General features: G+C 43.7%; 1 long non-coding RNA gene across 1 annotated transcript; it reads left to right on the top strand.

The window, feature by feature from the left end:
- The first annotated feature begins 256 nt into the window (after positions 1–256).
- LOC137381649 (uncharacterized) lies at positions 257–15003 on the top strand. Its single transcript, XR_010977206.1, has 2 exons — positions 257–560; positions 14572–15003. It is a non-coding gene; the product is annotated as an uncharacterized lncRNA (long non-coding RNA).
- The last annotated feature ends 3391 nt before the right edge of the window (positions 15004–18394 follow it).

Genomic DNA, 18394 nt, shown 5'->3' with positions numbered 1-18394 from the left:
TTTTTATTTCATCCCCTCCTGTTCCCCCCGCCCCCACCAATGGAGCAAGACACTAGGGGAACAGGATGAATTTAAATATCAGGGCGAGACTGGGCTCGGGTTTGACGAGTGAAGCTGCTATATAATATATCTTCCTTCTCTCTTTCTGTTCTTTGCTTCTGCAAAAAAAAAAGAGCAGAGGCTGATCAGAGTAGTATTGATTTCTGATTGTGCCAAGGGCTGCTGTGAGCATTCATCTAAATCTGTGGAGAGAGAACGCGAGAGAGAGACTGACAAAGAACGATGTTTAAAGCTTTCTGAGAGAGAGAGAGGGCAGTGTAGTCCTGCAAACATTTTTGCATGTCACTGATTAGTGCCTAGTGTCTCGTCCATCAGCAACCTCCTTTGCAAGCCTAAGGCAGAGCCAGCTCCAGACTGAATGCACTCTAAAAAGTCAGCCACATCGATGGTGCTATGTCTACATGATTAAGTCTAAAGGCAGTCCTTATGATCACGGTCTGGCGATGCCGGGAGAGACTGGAGAGGCGGATTATTTTCCGGGCTGTGTGTGTTCACAGGAGGTGAGAAATAAACTGGATATTCATGCATGCAATTTAACGTTTTTCTTTTTTTTTAAAAAAAAAAGTCTGTTCTATTTGTCGGTCTCAGAGGAACTGTGTTTGAATGGATATTTCATATCTCTGTAGAAGGCCCTGTCTGAATGGTATTACCTCCTCTCTCTCTCTCTCTTCCCCCCCCCCCCCCCTCCCTTTCTATCCGTCCTTTCGTAGGTGTTCGCATCGGTCCAGGTTCACCCTCATTTTACTTGTGTTCTAAATTAAGAATCGAGACAGAGCGGGGAAGAAAAATGAGAACTAAAGGAATGCAAAAAAAAAACTTTTTTTTTGTTTAAAAAAATCTTTTAACCATTTCCTTCGCAAAGAGTTCATGGAAAGTGCCTGTGCTTTTGGCCTCTTGAGTAAGAGTGACACAAGAATAGAGTAGGAGAGGAGGAGGAGGCGGAGGGAGGGAGGGTCTGCCAGACCCCCCCGTGTATACTGAATGACACATCAGAACTGCAGTTGTTAATTTGGCCTTGGCTTCATGCAGGCAACTGATGCATTGAGACCCCAGTGACAGGGGTTGGAAAATACATAGCGAAGGAAGAGAAGCTACCTACTGAGAATATTTAGAAGAGGGGAGAATAAATGACAATGTAACTGGGTGAGCGAGGGGCACGGTTAACGCTGTCTGCCTCTCGGTTAACACTTGTGTCGACAAGCTAGCGACTTGCGGGTCACCGACCATCTAGATTCCTTTCCTCATTATTATTTATTTTTTGATTGCACTCTTCTCTTTTGAAACGGCCTGTGTCAAGCGTCAAGTTCCGGGCTTGTTCCCTTTTCCCTCTTCTTCAGTCTGAGGTGCTCAGTGTTAAAAGGGTGAGTTCTGAACTGATGTTTGGTTAACACATTCTTCCCTCCCACAACTACCCTCCTGTGCCTGTCATTTTGCTTTTTAAACCTGATATTTATGGGGCTCGGGTTTTTTTTCTCTGTCTGAGAGTTGTATCGCAGGTACTGCCTCCTCGGGTTTTTTTTTCCCCCTTTCATTCATTTCCTCCCTTATTTTAGCGTTACCAGGATGAACGGAGCAGCTCAGAAACATGCTGAGAATAGGAGGGGTTGCCTGTCTCGCAAGGGGGATTGTTCAAAATTATCTTCCATAAATACCAGCTTAATTAAAATGAAGAAAGCACTGACGAGCGAATAATTTCTAACCATCCTCATTTTCTTTCTCCTCCTGAACAATTGATTGTTAAACTGGTTTTAAGTCTCATTTATTCCAGCAAACTAGCATTGGTTAAAGATGTGAGCAAAGTGGAAGATGTGTCTGTCAGGCTGGGGGTTTGGGGTGTGACGCTGGTGGTGAGGAGGTGATGTCGGTATAAAACGAAATGGAAGAAGAAATCTTTCCGCAGAATAGAATCCTTGCGTCTTATTCTGACTGTTTTGAATTTTTTTCTATACATAATTTCTTTTATATAACAAGTTGCACTCCTCTCAGTCCCTGAGACCCTAACTTGTGATGTGTATCTCCTTAATCCACGGGTTAGGCTCTTGGGAGCTGTGTGCTGTGCATTGACATCTTAAAATAGAAGGACATTTGGAAAGAGAAAGTTTGGTGATGAGGGGTGTGTGTGTATCGATGGGGGTGGGGGAAACAGAACGATGTCAGGTGACATTCTTACAGGTGTCAGCTGATTTGAAACAAAGGCTTGTCAAGATTTGAAAGAGAGAAAAAAAAACATGATATTTGTTAACTTTTTTATATATATGCCATGAAATGACAAGATGGTGGGAATTGTCCTCGCTTCCCTTTCAGTTAACCTCTCTCTTGTGTAAGAATTCCAAGGGCTTTTTTAATAAATAAAATAAAATGATTCACAGTTTGAAATGATTCAGTGTGTGGGGTTTGATATTATTCTCAAGTCTTGGTTAAAGTGCACACCTGCAGTTCTGTGGTTAAATGTTGTAAGAGATTGCAAGTTACCCATTGCCCAGGTGACCCCTGTGACAGAGCCCATTGTCATGGGAGCCATGCTACACCGGGATTATGCTGATGACTTTCCCCACAGCCCGTCACCCTATCTGCCTGAGTTTTGGGGTGGGAAGGAGGCAGGAAAAGGAGACAAGATCCCCACCAGAGAACAGGGATTTTCCCCCATGAGGTAAGGTGATAAAATCACTCTACGCACCTCCCATCCCCTCCAAATAATCTCCTTGTGGCTACTGACCGGCACCATCAGTCACCACACTCTCACCTGAGGGAAAGGTGTAGAACTCTGAGGGCTTGTGTGAGGGAAAGTTTGGATGACTGCAACAATTGCTTGCATCTATATAGCACCTTTAACATAGTAAAATGTCCAAAGGATGCTTCACAGGAACGTGATCGGGCATAAAATTGATACCGAGCCACATAAGGAGATATTAGGACAGGTGACCGAAAGCTTGAACCAGGATGTAGGTTGTAAGGAGGGTCTTAAAGGAGGAAGAAAGAGGCAGAGGAGTTTAGGGGAGGGAATTCCAGAGCATAGAGCATTGGCAGCTAAAGGCACAGCCACCAAATGAGAGGCAAAGGAAGTGGGGAATGCGCAAGAGACCAGAATTGGAGGAAGGCAGAGATTTCGGAGGGTTGTAGTGCTGGATGAGGTTACTGAGATAGGGAGAAGTGAGGCCATGGAGGGATTGGAATAGAGAGGGAGAAAGCATCTTGAAAAATAGATGAGAGCATATATAACAAAAACCGCCCCAGTTCCAAGATGCAGCTATCAAAGTGCACAACAAAGAGGGAGGGAAGGCAAGGGGAAACATCGTCCTGCAGATTAGCAGTGATGCAGTCCAGCTTTACTGTTGAAATAACGAACAGAATGGAAGAGAGGAGTGGAAAGGAACAGAATGTGAAAGTGGTGCAGTGAGCAGGGGCATTGAGTTCAGAGAATATGGTAGAAAGAAGGATGTCTCAGTGTTGGTCAGAGGAGGTTTTTAATCAATGAGAAAGGTGGCATTCTTATTCTGCAACACAAGCAGGTTACCCCAGCGGTAAAGTGCACTGAAATGAATAGCATAATTGCTAGTTGGGTCAATCACCGACAGTCTAGACTGGTCCAGACACATCAATTAGTGCTGTCTTTAAAGGGGAGAGCTTAGCAGAAACAAGCGGTGCCTTATTGATACTGATCTCTGCAGCAAAAATCCAGCTTGGAGAGATCAAACCTACACCAACATTTGGACACATGGGTGATCCCAGGAAGCCTGCAAAAAAAACCCAGAAAGGATAATAAATTAAATCTAATGTCCCCGACCCCTCCGATTCATACCATGGCTAGGAGAAGGGGGGGGGGGCCTCTTTCAGGGATCTTTATTTCTAATGGGTTACAAAGGCTTGCTGAGGGTCTGAGGTGGGGGTAGTGGTAGGGGGGTGAAATTCACAAATTTGCTGCTGTCTAACAATCCTTCACCCCCAGTCTGTGATTTACTGTAACAATTTTTGATTCAGGCTTAAAAAGTCACTTTGGGATAATTTTCATTCTCTCTCTTCTGAAGTCCATTCTTAGTTTTCATTTCACTTTGTACTGAAAATGCCCTTCATTCGATCAGTGTTGGAGTGCAGGTAAGAGGGAGGGAGGGTGGGAGTGCAGGTGGGAGGGAGGGTGGGAGTGCAGGTAGGAGGAAGGATGGTGGAAGTGCTGGTGGGGAGGGAGCATTGCTGATTTCCCCTCCTCTATTCCCTCCTGATTCATCTGGTTCATTTATTAATTAAGTCGGCTCTGGGATACCACAAAGGTATGGTTCAAACGTGCGTTGTGGGATTTGACAGCCCAATGTAGACAAAAGACGCATGAACCAAGGAAGAGGGGGCATCGGGGGATTGTGCCTGTACTTGTGCTTTCTGATACTGCAGTGATTTCTGGTAACAGAGTCTCCTGAGTGCCTTATTGTAGCAAACAGCCCTCTGCCCAGTCTGACTCTGAACAAGGTTTTAAATGATGATCATGGGTATTTATTGTTGGGATTTGAGGGGGGAGGGGGTGTGGTGGGGAAATGGTGTCACCAATTAGCCTATTAACCCTGAGATTAATATATGATGGACAATGAGCTTAATGATGTTTAATTTCTGATGTTGAGGCGTCCTGACACTCGCCTCTCCCCTCCCCCCTCATTAACCAAGTGAATCATTAAAAGCCGGATGAAATTGGGCTGTTTTTTTGACAATAATAGGTTAATTGCCTGTGGAACATAGATTAATTACTCACAGACAGAGACAAACATCACCTATTTCAGTGAAGTGATCTGGTTGCTAGAAGTCTACATGGAGGCTACATTGAAATGAAAATAAAAGCACACCATAAAAACTTAGCGGATTGTATGTTCTTTGTGGACAGGTTCCTCCAGACTTTTTAAAATTAATGTTAAATACCCAAACAAATGTTTTTTCTCCTAAGTGACAATCTCCTATTATAAAAATGAGTACACCTTCGTCACACTATATCTGCAATGGGAGTATTCAGTCATTAATAAAAGCTTTGTGAACGGATTTGAAAAAAAATCTATATTGTATTTCTTTAATCCTTTGTTTTAAAGGGATTTTGCAATTTATTTAGTTTTAAAGAAAAGGGAGAGAAGCTCTCTGTCAATTTGCTAATGTATTTTCTTTCCCAAATCCCCAGTAGTGATTCAGGGACTAATCTCTTCCCTTCCCTTCCTGTCCCATCTAGAATTGCTAAAGAAAGTGTCTTCAGCTCCTTTCCCCCCACATTTCTTGCCTCTGGTTTCATTTTGATCTGGAAAAATGCAGAGCACGGTGCAATACTGTCTGGTTGTCATGGAAACCAGCAGGGCTATTATTGCACCCTTGTCATTCATCACGAAGGAACTGCACTTGACAGAGAATGCCGGAGAGAGAAAAACATACCCCTCATAAGAAAGACCCTTAGAATCACTCGACTCCATTGTATGTAGATTAAAAATAAATTTATAAATGGCATGTAGTCTCTGCACAGGACTCCTATTTAATGTTTTTTTTTCCAGAAGACAGGCTCAACGGGTGAAAGAATTTGTTGAGTCCTTACAGCCGAGACACCAGACACCTTTATTTATTGATACCAGATTTTTTTTTCTCTCTCACTCTGTAGACCAGGCAATCTGTGCTGCACACAATGAAATGTTTGGTTTAAGGCTTGTGTATCTGCTTATCAAAGTCACTGGGAAACAAGAGGCCATTAGAAGCAGGCAATTGAACAGCAAGTAAAAGAGATATAATTTTTTTTCAATTTCTCTTCGACCTGCCCTCCCAGCTCCCACTCATTTTAATTTTACCAAGACTGTCGTTAACACATTGCAGCTTGGAGTGTGGCAGAATGGTGCAAGTTCTTTCTCCCTCTCCCCTCTTAGTGTAGTTTCCTTTCCGACTTCAAAAAGTACATCATTGTCTGTGAGGTGGTGAAAGGTGCTATGTCAATGCAAGCTTTCTCAAGTCATTCATTATTCCTCCTTCCCTCACTCAGAGTTGACCTTTGCTCATGAGCTTTAAAGGCCAGTGGATTATGCCATCACCCACCAACTCCTCCTTCGTTCATCGGTCACTACCACATAGGAGAGTCTGGCCATCCTTTCATTTCAGCAAACAATTTCTTTAAGCTATGTTGCATTGCCTTAAAAAAAAAACTCAATAACTCCTTCTATAGATGGAGGGGAATGGAAGATGAGGAAAAATATTTGCCTGAAAGGGATTCTAGTTGATTCATTTCAGCATTTCATTATTTTCTTTTAACAATGGGTTTGAGAAATAAAATTCACATTCTATTTCTTTTAAATTCTGGGCTGCGCTGTAACATTCTCCCTATGGTGGAGTGTCATGCCAACACTCACCGTCTGGGACCTGTCATGGAAAATGTTCCATTGGAGTGATCTTATAGAGGGCAGCCATTGACCCTGCAAACTGCGGAAGTCCAAAACAAGAGTGCACAACCTTAAAATTAAAACTAGGCTGTTCAGGGTTGATGTGCAAAGGCAGTTCTTCACACAAAGTGTAGCAGAAATCTGGATCTCTCCCCCCCCCCCCCCCCCCCAAAAAGCTGTTAAGGCTGGGGGTCAATTGGTAATTTCAAAATTGAGACTGATAGGTTTTTGTTAGGTAGGGGTATTAAGGGATCAAGGACCGTAAATGGAGTTGAAATACAGATCAACCATGGTTAATTAAATGGCGGAACAGGCTTGAGGGGCTAAATGTCCTTCTCCTGTTCCTATGTAACAGACTCGAAACGGCTGAATGGCCTCTTCCTAGTCCAATGTTCTTGAACGGTGCCCCAGTGAGTCTCAGAACCTCCAGGAGAGGAGAGGGCAGGAAATTGCAAAAAAAAACTGCACAATTTTTAGGAAGAGGACATTGTTCCCAGGGATTGAAGATGGGAGAAAGCAGTTTTAGTGGGGTCATGGTAAAGTTGTACAGCAATCCCTTCCACTGCTGCTCACTTTCTCCCATCTCAGGTTCAAAATTTCATTGAAATGAGATGGGTATTGAAAACATTGGACTTGGGTAGTTTGTTTTTGCCAAACCAATAATTCTTCCTTTCCTGAAACAGAATTATATTTTTTTTACATGTTACTCTTAAATAAAAGAACATTTTGATTTAGAGTCTTCAGCCATTGGTTGAAAGTTAAGTGTGTCTCGCTGTCTCCTGCGGGAATCAACAGACAATCTCTTTAATCACAAAAGGAAGTGTTGTATGTAATGAAAGATAGCTTCTGTGACGAGCTTATTTATTTAGGGTATTGTGTGTGAAATGCAGTGAAAGTGACCATTCTCTGAAACCCCCTCTCTGTGTGTGGCAGTCTCCCTACTCTTAGATCACATACCCTATCTGACCAGTCAAATGTGCTGGTGTTTCAAAAGTGTTAAGTGTGAAAGATTTTTTTTCCTCTTTTTCCATTAAAGAAGCTATTATGCACTTTCCATTGCCAGTATGTGTATGCCGAGAGTGGTATGCGTGTTTGTGAGAAGGTGTGAGTGTGTGTGTACATCTGTAAGTTTGTCTATGTGTGCGTGTGTTTGTGAGTATAGGTGTTTGTGTGTCTGTGTATTTGTGTATGCATGTGTCTGTGAGTGTGTTTGTGTATTTATATTTGTGTGTGTGTGTATTTGGGTGTGTGTCCCTGAGTCTGTGTAGGTGTGTTTGTGTGTCTGTGTATAAGAACATAGAAATAGGGGCAGGACTAGGCCATTCGGCCCCTTGAGCCTGCTCTACCATTTAATAAGATCGTGGCTGATCTGATTGTGGCCTCAACTCCACTTTCTTGCCGGCCCCCCCATAACCCTCGACTCCCTTGTAGATCAAAAATTTGTCTAACTCAGCCTTGAATATATTCAATGACCCAGCCTCCAGTGCTCTCTTAGAAAGAGAATTCCAAAGATAAACAACCCTCTGAGAGGACAAATTCCTCCTCGTCTCCTTCTAAAATGGAAGACCTCTTATTTTAAAACTATGCCCCCTAGTTCCAGATTCCCCCATGAGGGGAAACATCCTCTCAGCATCTACCTCTGTCAAGCCCCCTCAGAATCTTTTTGTTTTCAAAAGATCACCTCTCATTCTTCTAAATTCCAATGAGTATAGGCCCAACCTGCTCAAACTTTCCTCAAAAGGCAACTCCTTCATCCCAGGAATCAACCTAGTGAACCTTCTTTGAACTGCTTCCAATGCAAGTACATCTGTCCTTCAGTAAGGAGACCAAAACTGTTCACAGTACTCTAGGTGCGGTCTCACCAATGCCCTGTACAGTTGTAGGAAGACTTCCCTACTTTTATACTCCATCCCCCTTGCAATAAATGCCAACATTCCATTTGCCTTTCTAATTACTTGCTGTACCTGCACACTAACTTTTTGTGATTCATGTACAAGGACATCAAGATCCCTCTGTATCACAGCATTCTGCAGTCTCTCTCCATGTAAATAATAATCTGCTTTTCTATTCTTCCAAACAAAATAGACAAACTCACATTTCCCACATTATACTCCATCTGCCAAATTTGTGTCCACTCACTTAACCTATCTATATCTCTATGCAGACACTTTGAGTCCTCCTCACAACTTGCTTTCTTACTTATCTTTGTATAGTCAGCAAATTTGGCTACAATACACTCGGTCCCTCTACCAAAGTCATTAATATAGATCGTAAATAGTTGAGACCCCAGCACTGATCCCTATGACACTCCACTACTTACAGTTTTCCAATCTGAAAATGTCCCATTTACCCCAACTCTCAGTTTCCTGTAAGTTAGCCAATCTCTATCCATTCTAATATATCACCCCCAACACCATGAGTTCTTATCTTGTGTAGTAACCTTTTATGTGGCTCCCCATCGAATGCCTTTTGGAAATCCAAATACACTACATCTGCTGGTTCCCCTTTATACACCCTGCTTATTACATCCTCAAAGAACTCTAATAAATTTGTCAGACACGATTTCCCTTTCTTAAAACCATGTTAACTCTGCCTGATTGCATTATGATTTTCTAAATGTCCTGCTATTACTTCCTTAATAATGGATTCTAGCATTTTCCCAAAGACAGATGGTAGGCTAACTGGCCTATAGAACATAGAACATAGAACATACAGCACAGAACAGGCCCTTCGGCCCACAATGTTGTGCCGATCCTTTGTCCTCTGTCAAGGACAATTTAATCTATACCCCATCATTCTCCTTTATCCATATACCTATCCAAAAGCCTTTTGAAAGTCCCTAAAGTTTCTGACTCAACAACTTCCCCGGGCAAGGCATTCCATGCCTCGACCACTCTCTGGGTAAAGAACCTTCCCCTGACATCCCCCTTATATCTCCCACCCTTCACCTTAAATTTATGACCCCTTGTAACGCTTTGCTCCACCCGGGGAAAAAGTTTCTGACTGTCTACCCTATCTATTCCCCTGATCATCTTATAAACCTCTATCATGTCACCCCTCATCCTTCTCCTTTCTAATGAGAAGAGGCCTAGAATGTTCAGCCTTTCCTCGTAAGACTTATTCTCCATTCCAGGCAACATCCTGGTAAATCTCCTCTGCACCCTCTCCAAGGCTTCCACATCCTTCCTAAAATGAGGCGACCAGAACTGCACACAGTACTCCAAATGAGGCCTTACCAAGGTCCTGTACAGCTGCATCATCACCTCACGGCTCTTAAATTCAATCCCTCTGCTAATGAACGCTAACACCCCATATGCCTTCTTCACAGCCCTATCCACTTGACTTGCAACTTTCAATGATCTATGCACATAGACCCCAAGGTCTCTCTGCTCCTCCACATGCCCAAGAACCCTACCGTTAACCCAGTATTTTGCATTCATGTTTGTCCTTCCAAAATGGACGACCTCACACTTTTCAGGGTTAAACTCCATCTGCCACTTTTCAGCCCAGCACTGCAACCTATCCAAGTCCCTTTGCAGACGACAATAGCCCTCCTCGGTATCCACAACTCCACCAACCTTTGTATCATCTGCAAATTTACTGACCCACCCTTCGACTTCCTCATCCAAGTCGTTAATAAAAATCACAAACAGGAGAGGACCCAGAACTGATCCCTGCGGCACGCCACTGGTAACTGGGCTCCAGGCTGAGTATTTACCATCTAAGACCACTCTCTGCCTTCTATCAGTTAGCCAATTCTTAATCCAACTGGCCACATTCCCCACTATCCCATGCCTCCTGACTTTCTCCATAAGTCTACCATGGGGGACCTTATCAAATGCCTTACTAAAATCCATGTACACCACATCCACTGGTTTACCCTCATCCACTTGCTTGGTCACCTGCTCAAAGAATTCAATCAGGCTTGTGAGGCAAGACCTACCCCTCACAAAACCGTGCTGACTGTCCCGAATCAAGCAGTGTCTTTCCAGATGCTCAGAAATCCTATCCCTCAGCAGCCTATAGTTTCCTACTTTCTGTTGTTCCCCTTTTCTTGAATAAAGGTGTTACATTTGTGATTTTCCAATCTGCTGGGACCTTTCCAGAATCTAGGGAATTTTGGAAAATTACAATCAATGCATCCACTATCTCTGCAGCCGCTTCTTTTAAGACCCTTGGATGCAGGCCATCAGGTTCAGGGGACTTGTGAGCCTTTAGTCTCATTAGTTTTCCTAATTTGTGTTTGTGTGTGTGTGTCTGGGTGCACGTGAGTGCACTTGTTTTATTGAAACAAGAAGTGGCCTGCCAGTCAAAACAATACCCGTTAAGACTGAAGTGTTTTGTTCCTGGAGGATTACTTGAAGTGCATCAGCTTTTATACCTGTTAAGTGTCCCGCCTACAGATAAGAAGACAATGAGCTTCTAAATCATCAAGTAACACCAGGAGATTAAGATTTAATTACAGCTGAAGAGTATTACTCCAACATAGAATCAGGCCAAATCAAACCAGCACTTGCCGCATGGTCACTCTCTGCATATTTAAAAAAATCTATTGTCTTGATACTGGGTTTTATTCAGAAGGCGAGAGAGCTGGAAGACCTGCATGATCTCCGAGAACTAATCTTCCTGATTTTGCTTCAGGTCTGACACTGGGGAAACAAATAGGGTTTAAGGCCTAAATGGTGTCATAGCTCTCAACAGGGCCTACGCAAATCCAGGCCTTACATGCCATTGAAGGCAAGGTTTCACCACCTTTACGCTGTTGAGTACTGGCAGCAGCAAGTGAGTAAGCTAAAAACAGGAATCAAGTCCGAATCCAAGAAAGGCATCACAAAGCGTTTTGCAGGAGGATTTTCCCTGAACCTTTTCTCGGCATATCAATTATAACAGCGGGATCAGTCAAGAATTGTGTGTGATGTTCAATGTGACTGAATGGGAGCAGTGCAGGTCTTCGTAGAGAGAGCTGTGGGTGTAGCTGAGATTTGGGATCCAGTTCTCCTCCTGTTATGATTGGACTGAAGCCACTTGTAAGGTGATACAATATTCACTCTTCCCCATCTCTTTCTTTCCTCGACCTTCAGCAAAAGTTGTCTGGAAGAGACCAGTGGATAAAGATGACAATGCTTTTGTCAAAATGAGAATGCAGGGGGTAATCAAAATGGCAACTGCACTGGACATGATCAATCAAGGCTCCATCCTAGTGCATCCCAATGGCTCAGCAACCACATAGAGTCATAGAGAGATACAGCACTGAAACAGGCCCTTTGGCCTACTGAGTCTGTGCCAACCAACAACCACCCATTTATACTAATCCTACATTAATCCCATATTCCCTACCACATTCCTACACTAGAGGCAATTTACAATGGCCAATTTACCTATCAACCTGCAAGTCTTTGGCTGTGGGAGGAAACCGGAGCACCCGGCGGAAACCCACGCGATCACAAGGAGAACTTGCAAAGTCCGCACAGTCAGTACCCAGAACTGAACCCGGGTCACTGGAGCTGTGAGGCTGCGGTGCTCACCATTGCGCCACTGTGCTGCCCATACATTGACTTCTGTTGTACTGAGCTCCGCAGAGCAGGAAACTCCCCCAATCTGTGCTGTATTAGTTGCTCACAGCCGGAATGTTCCGCCTTGTACAGGAGAGAGCTGCCCAAGCAAGAACTAAAATGTGGTTTCAATCTTTATTTTATAAGCCGGATGACAGACTCTTGTTGCCTTGACAACACAATGTGAATGAGACAGATTTTGTTCGGCTGCCTATTAACCCTCCCCCCTCCCCATATCCACCCCGCTCAAGTTTCTCCAATTTTTGTTTTAAATGTGAGTTCATTTGGTTATCACTGGAACAGTTGCTTCTTTAGGTCGAACACTGAAACATCAGACTATTGTCAAGGCTTCAGTTCCTTTCACTCTAGCCTTGAGCTTATCACATGATCATGATGAAAGAAAAGAAAGACTTGCATTTATATAGCGCCCTTCACAACTTTGGGACATCCCAACCCATTTTCCAGCCAATGAAATACTTTTGAAGTGTAGTCGCTGTTGTAATGTAGGAAACACAGCAGCCAATTTACGCACAGCAAGCTCCCACAAACAGCAATGTGATAATGACCAGATAATCTTTTTTAGTGATGTTGATTTAAGGATAAATATTTCCCAGGACACTGAGGAGAACTCCCCTGCTCTTCTTCAAATAGTGCCATGGGATCTTTTATGTCCACCTGAGTGGGCAGCTCTTATATCAACAGAACACAGACAGTGTGTGTGAGAGGCAGCAATAACTTATTCACTTCTGCCCACATGTTGGTACAGGGTGACCGTTGCCAGGAGACCAGCTGTCTGCAGTTCCTCAACAACAGCAAACTGTTTCCACTGGCAGGAGAGTCAGTAACCAGAGGACGCAGATTTAAGATAATTGGCAAAAGATCCAGAGGGAAAATGAAGATAATTTTTTTTTGATGCAGCGAGTTGTTGTGATCTGGAACGCGCTGCCTGAAAGGGCAGTGGAAGCAGATTCAATAGTAACTTTCAAAAGGGAATTGGATAAATAATTGAAAAAGAAAAATTTACAGGGCTATAGGGATCAATTGGATAGCTCGTTCAAAGAACCACACAGGCACGATGGGCCAAATGGCCTTCTGTAAGATTCTATAGGACTCGTATGCACCCTGGATTTGTAATCTATAAGGGCTCAAACTGTTCTGAGCGTGTGACTTGGTCCCTTTGTTTTCCAGAGGGGCATGGGATAAAGATTTCTATACAATGAGGGAAAAAAACCTAAATATCTAACCTTGAATCCCTAGAGTTTGAGAAATCTCCAACTGCCCATTTAAAATTAAGCTAGTGTTCTGTTCTTGGAGATTCTGCTAATAATCTAAGAGAGGCTTGGTGAGGCTTGACCTCACCTTACAGCAGCATCTTCCTGTGTTTAACACTGAGACACTTACCCGGGTTCACTGTCAGTATAAGGTAAGGGTAGGACAATGGTTTCTTGCTAGTCCTCAATTGTTTATTTGACTTCAAATTCACAGAACAAAACCTTTTTTTGTGCCATAATTCATTTAGATTGTCAGTAGTTTCAACTGAGTTTCTCACGGACCAATTTAACCCCTCCCCATATGCAACGCCTCATTCAACCTCTCACTCTCCATCTTAACCTTTCTTGCCTTTCCTGATAAACCAAGATGATTTTTTAAAAAATTTGTTTAGGGGATGTGGGCATCGCTGGTTAGACCAGCATTTATTGCCCATCCTTAATTGCCCTTGAGAAGGTGGTGGTGAGCTGCCTTCATGAACCGCTGCAGTCCTAGGGGTGTAGGTACACCCACAGTGCTGTTAGGGAGGGAGTTCCAGGATTTTGACCCAGTGACAGTGAAGGAATGGCGATATAATTCCAAGTCAGGATGGTGTGTGGATTCGAGGGGAACTTACAGCCAATGCTTTCCCATGCCCAGTGTGCAGGACACCACTAATATTGGCAAAGAGTTGGAAAAAAGACAAGGGGCTTAGCTGATGACAAGCTTCAGTTATTACAAAGTTTACTAAGTATTTATATCAAAAACAGGCCATTTGGCCCAACTGGTCTATGCTGGTGTTTATGCTCCACACAAGCCTCCTCCCACACCTCTTCATCTCACCCTATCAGCATATACTTCTATTCCTTCCTTCCTTTATATCTCACTTCTCCTTAAATATATCTGTCCTATTCATCTCAACTACTCCATAGGGTAGCAAGTTCTACATTCTAACCACTGTCTTGGTAAAGACGTTTCTCCTGAATTGGCTATTGGATTTATTAGTGACTCATATATTAATGGTCCCTAATTCTTGTCTTCCCCATAAATGGAAACATCTCTTTGTTTACCCTAGTAGAGAGATTGGTATCTGGTTTCCCCACCCCAGTCTTCTCTTTTCTAGAGAAAGGAGCCCCAGCCTATTCAATCTTTCCCAATAGGTATAACCTCTCAGTCCAGATATCATTCTATTTAAATATTTTTTGGACCTTCCCAGTGCCTCTATGTCTTTTTTATAATATGGAGACCAGAACTGTGCACAATACTCCAAGTGTGGGCTCACCAAGATTCTGTACAAATTTAACTTCTCTGCTTTTCAATTCTATCCTTAGAATCCTATAGATTGGAGGATGAAAAGAAGACTGAAGGTGGTCCACAGTTTTCCAGATTGTGGGAAAGAATAGGAGGCAGTGAGGGAGAAGAAAGAGTATGCAGGATGTCAAATTTACAGCTTAGGAGGAACAAGGGAGGAAAGTTCTTGCGGAGAAATGACCATAGATTACAGGACTAGTGTGGTGTTGTGTACAGACTGACTATGGATTCTTATAATTGGCTGTAAATTATTTCCCAATTAATGTGCTGTAGTGATCACATGATTGCAAATCATCTGGTGCAGGTTGTTAAATTGTATGTGGGTGATGGGCATTAACTGGGCTTTCACTTGAGTCCTCTATAAATAGACACAGACAAAAACTGTATTTGTTGAGTAAGGAGGTGTGTGCTTATAATGTGTAACTCTGTAAATAAATGTAAATGCATATAAAGATTGGCTCCAATTCTATCCTTCACCAAGTGGTATTCTGGAATAGAACACAGGTGGAGGGTGCAAGCTGTTTGCATCCAAACCTACAGCTGTCAGTGGCAAAACTAGGCCCAGAATTAAATAAAAAAACACGTTTAATTAAAACATATAAATACCAGATTCCCGCGCAGGCTATGAGGCAATAATATAACCTTGATTCCATTTCACCTTAGTACCATCTCCTCCTCCCCTGAAAGTGCTGAGTCTTACTGGGGTACAGTTTCACGGGAGCAACCTCCTCCAAGCTGCTATTGTTATGTGTGAATCCATATGCAAGCTATTCAAACTTGAAGTGTCTCATAGCTGAACTTGATCCCACACTCACTGGACACTTTGCAGCTGGGTCAGTAGCTGACGATCAGGAGCAGCCACTGTGGCTGCTTCCCCTCTCCAAACCTCTGTTGCACATATCCATCTAACCCCACCAGTTGGTGATTCATGGAATGTGGGCATCGCTGGCAAGGCCAGCATTTATTGGCCATCCTTAATTGCCCTTGAGAAGGTGGTGGTGAGCCGCCTTCTTGAACCACAGTGCTGTTAGGAAGGGAGTTCAGGATTTTGACCCAGCGACAGTGAAGGAACGGTGATATAGTTCCAAATCAGGACGTGACTGCTGCCCTTGTCCTTCTAGGTGGTAGAGGTCACGGGTTTGGAATGTGCTGTCAAAGGAGCCTTCGCGAGTTGCTGCAGTGCATCTTGCAGATGGTACACACTGCGGCCATGGTGTACTGGTGTTGGAGGGAGTGAATGTGTAAGATGGTGGATGGGGCGCTGATCAAGCAGGCTGATTTGTCCTGGGTAGCCTCGAGCTTCTTGAGTGTTGTTGGAGCTGCACCCATCCAGGCAAGTGGAGAGTATTCCATCAAACTCCTGACTTGTGCCTTGTAGATGGTGGACAGGTTTTGGGGATTCAGCAGGTGAGTTACTCACTGCAGAATTCCCAACCTCTGAACTGCTCTTGTAGCCACAGTATTTATATGGCTGGTTCAGTTCAGTTTCTGGTCAATGGTAACCCCCAGGGGATACTGATGGTAGGAGATTCAGCGATGGTAATGCCATTAAATGTCAAGGGGAGATGGTTAGATTCTCCCTTGGGGAACTAGGGGAGATGATCACTGCCTGCCACTTGTGTGGCACAAATGTCCCTTGCCACTTATCAGTCCAAGCCTGAATGTTGTCCAGGTCTTGCCGCGTGTGGGCATGGACTGCTTCAGTATCTGAGGAGTTGCGAATGGTACTGAACACTGTGCAATCATCAGTGAATATCCCCACCTCTGACCTTATGTTGGCAAGGTCATTGATGAAGCAGCTGAAAATGGTTAGGTCAAACACAACCTGAGGAATTCCTGCAGCGATTTCCTGGGTCTGAGATGATTGGCTTCCAACAACAACAACCATCTTTCTTTGTGCTAAGTATGACTCCAACCAGTGGAGAGTTTTCCCCCGATTCCCATTGACTTCAATTTTTCTAGGGCTCCTGATGCCATACTTGGTCAAATGCTGCCTTGATGTCAAGAGCAGTCACTTTCACTTCATCTCTCAAATTCAGTTCTTTTGATAATGTTTGGTTCAAGGCTGTAATGGGATCTGGAACTGAGTGGCCTTGGCAGAACACAAACTGAGCATCCGTCAGCAGGTTATTGCTGTGTAAGTGCAGCTTGATAGCTCTGTCAATGACATCTTCCGTCAGTTTGCTGGTGCTTGAGAGTATACTGATGGGACGGTAATTGTCCAGATTGAATTTGTCCTTCTTGGGGACAGGACATACCTCGGCAATTTTTCACATTGTTGGGTAGTTGCCACAGTGTTATAGCTGTGCTGGAACAGCTTGGCTAAGGGTGTGGCTAGTTCTGGAGCACAATTTTCAGTTCTCCAACTGGGATGTTGTCTTGGGCCATCGCCTTTGCTTTCTTTTATTCATTCCATTGGATGTGGGCATCACTGGCAAGTCCAGAATTTATTGCCCATCCCTAATTGCCCTTGAGAAGGTGGTGATGAGCTGCCTTCTTGAACTGCTGCAGTCCATCTCTGTACCCAGTGCTTTCAGCCATTACTTGATATCATGTGAAGTGAATCGAATTGTCTGAAAACTGGTATCTGTGATGCTGGTATGTCAGGAAGAGGCTGAGATGGATCATCTACTCTGCACTTCTGGTTGAAGATGATTGCAAATGCTTCAGCCTTGTCTTTGGCACTGATGTGCTGGGCTCCCCCATTATTGAGAATGAGGATGTTTGTGGAACCTCTTCCTCCTGTTAGTTGTTTAATTGTCCACCACCATTCATGACTGGATATGGCAGAACTGTAGAGCTTAGATCTGGTCCGTTGGTCATGAGATCGCTTAGCCCTGAATATAGCATGCTGCTTCCACTGTTTAGCGTGCTGTGTTGTGGTTTCACCAGGTTGACACCTCATTTTTAGGTATGCCTGGTGCTGTTCCTGGCATGCTCTCCTACACTCCTCATCAAACCAGGGTTAATCCCCTGGCTTGATGGTAATAGTAGAGTGGGGGATATGCCAGGCCATGAGGTTACAAATTGTGCTTGAATACAATTCTGCTGCTGCTGATGGCCCACAGCGCCTCATGGAGGCCCAGCTTTGAGCTGCGAGATCTCGTCTGAGTCCATCCCATTTAGCACAGTTGTAGTGCCACACAACACAATGGAGGGTGTCCTCAGTGTGAAGACGGGACGTCGTCTCCACAAGGACTGTGCAGTGCTCATAGAATCATTGAAGCTTACAGCACAGAAGGAGGCCATTCAGCTCATCATGCCTGTGCTGGCTCTTTGAAAATGCAGTTGTGCTTATTCCCACATTCCCTGCTTTTTGTCTGTAACCTGCAATTCCTCATCCTCAAGTACCTGTCCTATTCCTGGGTTCATTACCTCTAAATGGGTAAGCTAAATAAATGTCAGGCAGGTATTGAACAATTGCCAAGGGAAATTCCATTCCAATTGTTTTTGGTCAATTTAGTGAGGGTGTTTGAGGTAAGGAATGGATCCAGATCAGGTATAGATGAACAGACAGACTTCCTCCTTTCTGCCCAAACATGTGATTCAATTCCCAAACATTTGCCTCATCAACATTACAATTTCCCATTTCCTGTGCTGGGAACCATTGGCCCCTTTGAGTGAGTATTGTTAAAGCCAAAGAAATTTCACTCTCAGAGTTTGTGGGAGATCTGTCTCGGAATATTGTTGGAAATAGAGCGTATTGCTATGGAACTGTAAGAAGCAAGAGTGATCAATTGTGCAGCATACCTTTTTTGCTTGAGCATTTTTACACAGTGAGTGGTTATGACCAAGAGCTCGCTGCCTATGAGGTTGGTGGAAACAGAGATGGAGAATGATTTC

This window comes from Heterodontus francisci, chromosome 22 (genome assembly GCF_036365525.1).
Source record: "Heterodontus francisci isolate sHetFra1 chromosome 22, sHetFra1.hap1, whole genome shotgun sequence".
NCBI lineage: Eukaryota > Metazoa > Chordata > Chondrichthyes > Heterodontiformes > Heterodontidae > Heterodontus > Heterodontus francisci.
The sequence above is the reverse complement of the archived record's forward strand: the minus strand, read 5'-3'. Positions and strand labels throughout refer to the sequence as shown.